Source organism: Plecotus auritus (genome assembly GCF_963455305.1).
Source record: "Plecotus auritus genome assembly, chromosome: 4".
Classification (NCBI taxonomy): Eukaryota; Metazoa; Chordata; class Mammalia; order Chiroptera; family Vespertilionidae; genus Plecotus; species Plecotus auritus.
In genome coordinates, this window is record NC_137775.1 from 96,024,514 (window position 1) to 96,030,513 (window position 6,000).

The following is a 6,000-nucleotide window of genomic DNA, read 5'->3' on the forward strand; positions in this document are numbered from 1 at the left end:
TCACAGACAAGAAAAAGCTAAAGGAGTTCCTCACCACCAAACCAGTATTACATGAAATGTTGAAGGATATTCTTTAAGAAGAAGGAGGAAAAAGAAGAAGATAAAAAATATGAACAAGCCCTTCCGGCTCAGCAGTTGAGCGTTGACCTAGGAACCAGGAGATTGCCATTCGATTCCTGGTCAGGGCACATACTGGGTTGCGGGCTCAATCCCAATGTGGGGCATGCGGGAGGCAGCCAATCAATGATTCTCATCATTGATGTTTCTATCTCTCTTCCTCTCCCTTCCTCTCTGAAATCAATAAAAATATATTTTAAAATAAACAATAAAATGGCAATAAATACATATCTATCAACAATGGACTCTAAAAATCAAAATAAATGAACAAGAAATCTAAGGAACAAAATTAACTGATAACTAAAATAGATTCAGAGGCATGGAAACATGGAACAGACTGAGGAATCTCAGAAGGAAGGGTGGGGGGCAGGAAGAGATTATCCAAATATAAGCATATATGCATTACCTATGGACACAGACAATAGGGTGGTGAAGGCCTAGGAACCAGGTAGAAGCAGGTAATGAGCGGGGGGACTGGGGGGAAAGGGGAGGACAAAAGAGGTACATCTATAACAGTCAAGACAATTTTTGGTTTTTTGTTTTTAGTAAATTTAAAAAATATTAACAGGAAGCCAAGTAGCTATCCCTTCATTATCTTTCTCTGTGGTCAAATGTTCTTCCATCACTACTTCCCTCTACAAAGCTGCTTCATTCTTTTCTGCAGACTTCCTTTCACTGCTTCTCTGGGAACATAGTAGAACATGACTGTCCAAGCATGCCTAGCCTCACTTCAAGAACCAGCAGAGGCCCTGGCTGGTGTTACTCAGTGGTTAAGAGTGTTGGTTCTAGGGAGGGAATAATGGCGGCGGAATAGACAGACGTGTTCCGAGCCTTGTCCCGGAGCAGAAAGAAAGAACAGCTGAGGGTCGCACAAGGAGTGTTTGTTGGCTGGTTGGGAGACAGCTGAATTCCAGAAGGAGGTGGGGACTGCTGAACGGGGTTCCCCTGACCTGGCAGCACCAACTGTGGCTGGGTCCCCTCCCGGAGCTGCGGGGTTGGACGCGGAGTCTGCGCCATCTTGATCCGGAAAGTGGAGCTTATCTGAAGCCTGAGAATCCACAACGGCGGCACCCCAGGAACAGCTGCGAGCCCCAGAACAACGCTCCCCAACTGGCGCAAGCACACGGGTTCAGAGGAGCTCTACACTCCACCACGGAAAGGTCAGATTTCGCCTGGGATAAGGTGAGGTCTCTGGTCCCGGCGGGAGAGAGGAACGCGCGTTTTGCGGGAGCTGGAGGACCAGGGAAGTCTGTGCCTAGAAAAATCCGTGGCTGTAGGGGCTGGCGTGATCTGTGATTGTGGAAAGGGGTCCTCAGAGCTGCTAAGAGAAGGGCACTCTAAAAAGCAACCCATTTTGATCTGAAGTGCAGGGACACCCTAAGAATTTCAGGCAGTCCAGACTTACGCGCAGCCCCTGCGTTCCCTGGGTGCCTGGGCTTACGCGGAGTCCCGGAGTACGCACAACTGGGCTTTTTCCTCTTGAAATTCTTGCTTCTGATTACTAAGCCCAATACATAGGATCACCCAGTTGGGGACACCCTGGGAGACTGCAGGGGAAGGTTGTTTTTCTGGAACCTGGGGATCGGAGCGGGGAGTGACCATCAGAGAGTCAGCTCTGAGGCAGACCACTCCCACAGGCCGGTGACGAGTGCCACAGAGAAAGAAGGCTCTAACACTGCCTAGAGAGGCCATAGATAGACCCGGAAGTTAATCCAGAAACACTGCCACCCAGGGGCTGAATCACAAATCGACTCTTGTGTAATCAAAAATAAAGGAATACGAGAAATTAAGACACACCGCCTGCTTAAAATCAGGACTGGCTTACAACACCGAAGAGCAGTGGATCGCAGGGAACTGCAATACTGTCTAGACTGAGAAACAGGCGTGCCAAACAGAAAAACAGAGGAAGTGAATGACCTTCACTACTTCACATTTTATTTTTACCTTTTATTTTTTTATTTTTTTTATTTTTTTTTATTTTCATTTTTTGCATCTTTTAATCAAGAAACTTTTTTTTTTCTTTTTTCATCACTTGATTTTACCTTTTTAATGATTACATTTTTATTTTCAATCCGTATTATTACTACTGCTATTTTATCTTTTTTTTTTTTTTTTAAAGTGTCATTTTATTTTCTCTTCATTTTATCTTGGGATTAGGGTTCTACATTCTATTTTTATCTTTCCTTTAGCATCGTTTTACTCTATCTCAACTCTACCTTTAGGCCATCACTCTCTTCCTAACCTCCCCCTTTTCAGTGTCCTGTTTATATTACCCTTTTACTGCTTTAGATTTTCCCTATTCTTTCTGTTTACCCCTTGTTAAAATTTCACCCTACTTACATATCTAATCTCCAATCCTCTGCTCCAAGTCCACATACACCTCTCCCTTCGCTGTCTGAGCTATCCATAAACTTGTCCTTCTCTCTGTCCTTTTGTTGTTGTTTGCTTGAATGTAGATTATATTCAATTTTTATGCTTTTTTGTGAGATTGTTTTGCTTATTCTTCTTTTGTTTATTTTTTTGTTTGTTTTGTGCTTCAGCTTTCCCTTGCCTCACTCCATATTAGTTGGTGTGGTAGTTTGTACTAATCCCCAGGCACTTGTTGCTGGCATTTTCTGGGATTAGTGATTGTTCTATTGGAGTTTTATCCCCAATATATATAGTCTGTTCCCCTTTCTCTCTTAGTCACTTTCTTGTCTCTCTTACTTTTTTTTTTTCTCTTTACTTTCCCTTTTCCCAATTTCATTTTCACACTCCTTTTTTCTTTCTTTCTTTCTTTCTTTCTTTCTTTCTTTCTTTCTTTCTTTCTTTCCTTTTTCCTCTTCTTCTTTCTCTCCTATCACCTAATTTGCCTTTCTCTGGTGGTCACCTTTCTCTGGAGGTTATTAATATCGTGAATACATTCCTGTTCAGTGCCTTGTGAGTTGTACCTGGTAGTGCTGTATTTTGTGCCTTTAAATCAAACCAGGAGAGAGAGAACTACATAACCAGACACCCAGAGAAGAGAGACCATGGGGAGACAAAGACACAGCCCGCATATGAAAGAAAAGCAGGCATCACCAGAAAAGGAAGTAAACGAAATGGAGGCAAGCAACCTTCCAGAAAAAGAATTCAGAGAAATGGTCATAAGGTGGCTGAAAAGAATGGAAGACAAATTCGACATTATGAGCAAGAACCAAGAGGAAATGAAGAAGAACCAAGAAGAAATGAAAAATGACATCGCTGCCGTAAAGAACTCAATAGAAAGCATCAAGAGTAGACTAGAAGAAGCAGAGGACCGCATCAGTGAGCTAGAAGACAAGATGGAAAAAAATACCCAAGAAAAGCAACTTCTAGAAAAAAAAATTAAAAGGCAGGAGGAGAGTCTAAGGGAACTTTGGGACAACACGAAACAAAACAACATCCGCATAATAGGGGTTCCAGAAGGAAAGGAAGCTGAGCAAGGAATAGAAAACCTCTTTGAAGAAATAATGACAGAAAATTTCCCAGATATAGGGAAGAAAAAACACACACAAATCCAAGAAGCTCACAGAGTCCCAAGCAAAATGAACCCCAAAAGACCGACACCAAGGCACATTATAATTAAATTGGCAAACACCAATGACAAAGTAAGAATCTTAAAAGCAGCAAGAGAGAGACAGAAAGTTACATACAAAGGAACCCCCATCAGACTAGCAACTGATTTCTCAACAGAAACTCATCAGGCCAGAAGGGAATGGAATGAAATATACAAAGTCATGCAAAGGAAGGGTCTGAATCCAAGAATACTGTACCCAGCAAGGCTGTCAATCAAAATTGAAGGTGAAATCAGGAGCTTCACAGACAAAAAAGGACTAAGGGAATTTATTACCACCAAACCAGCAATGCAAGAAATGCTAAAGGGTCTGCTGTAAAAAAAAAAAGAAAGAAAGAAAGAAACAGGAAGCGAAGAAGTAACACAGGGGTAAAGAATAGGAATGGCGACAAATAAGTACCTATCAATAATAACTTTAAATGTAAATGGATTAAATGCCCCAATCAAAAGACATAGGGTAACGGATTGGATAAGAAAACACGACCCATATATCTGCTGTCTACAAGAAACCCACCTCAGAAAAAAAGACGCACACAGACTGAGGGTGAAGGGATGGAAAAAGGTTTTCCAGGCAAATGGAACTGAAAAAAAAGCTGGGGTAGCAATACTTATTTCTGACAAATTAGATCTCAAACTGAAGGACATAACAAGAGATAAGGAAGGCCATTTCATAATACTAAAGGGAGCAATCCAACAAGAAGAAATAACTCTGGTAAACATATATGCACCCAATACAGGAGCACCCAAATACATAAAAAAACTCCTGGAGGATATCAAGGGAGAGATTGACAGCAATACAATCATAGTAGGGGACTTTAATACCCCACTATCACCACTGGACAAATCCTCTAAACAAAACATCAGCAAAGAAACATCAATCCTAAATGACTCACTAGACCAGATGGAATTAATTGACATCTTCAGAACATTTCACCCCAAAGCCACAGAATATACATTCTTCTCAAGTGCACATGGGTCATTTTCAAAGATAGACCATATGTTGGGACATAGGCAAAGTCTCTTCAAATTCAAGAAGATAGAAATCATATCAAGCATCTTCTCAGACCACAGTGGCATAAAACTGGAAATCAACTACAATAAAAACAACCCAAAGAAATCAAACACATGGAGACTAAACAGCATGCTATTAAACCATGACTGGGTTACCAGAGAAATCAAAGAAGAAATAAAAAACATCATGACAACAAATGACAATGAAAACACTACAATCCAAAATCTATGGGACACAGCGAAAGCAGTCCTGAGAGGGAAGTTCATAGCTCTACAAGCCTACTGCAAAAAACAAGAAACAGGGGTAATAAATTACCTAACCCAACAACTCAAAGAGTTAGAAAAAGAGCAACAAGAAAAGCCCAGTGTAAGCAGAAGGAAGGAAATAATAAAGATCAGAGCACAGATAAACGACATAGAGACCAAAGAAACAATACAAAAGATCAACAAAACCAAGAGCTGGTACTTTGAAAGGATAAACAAGATTGATGAACCTCTAGCCAGGCTCACCAAGAAGCAAAGAGAGAGGACCCGAATAAACAAGATCAGAAATGAAAGAGGTGAAATAACAACAGATCCCGCCGAAATACAAAGGATTGTTAAAAAATACTACGAACAACTCTATTCCAACAAACTGGACAACCTGGAGGAAATGGACATATTCCTAGAAAAATATAACCTTCCAAAACTCAATCAGGAAGAATCTAAACATCTCAACATGCCAGTAACTATGGAAGAAATTGAAGCAGTCATCAAAGAGCTTCCAGCAAACAAAAGCCCGGGGCCAGACGGCTTCACAGGAGAGTTCTACCAAACATTCAAGGAAGAACTAAAACCTATCCTCCTCAGACTATTCCAAAAAATTCAAGAGGAAGGAACACTTCCAAGCTCCTTCTATGAAGCCAGCATCACCCTAATACCAAAACCAGATAAGGACAACACAATGAAGGAGAATTACAGGCCAATATCCCTCATGAATGTAGATGCCAAAATCCTCAATAAAATTCTAGCAAATAAGATCCAGCAGTACATCAGAAAGATCATACACCATGACCAAGTAGGATTTATCCCAGGAATGCAAGGATGGTTCAATATCCGCAAATCAATAAATGTGATACATCACATAAACAAATCGAGAGATAAAAATCACATAGTCATATCAATTGATGCAGAAAAAGCATTTGACAAAATCCAACACCCTTTCTTGATAAAAACTCTCAACAAGGTGGGAATAGAAGGATCATACCTCAACATAATAAAAGCTATATATGATAAACCCACAGCTAACATCATACTCA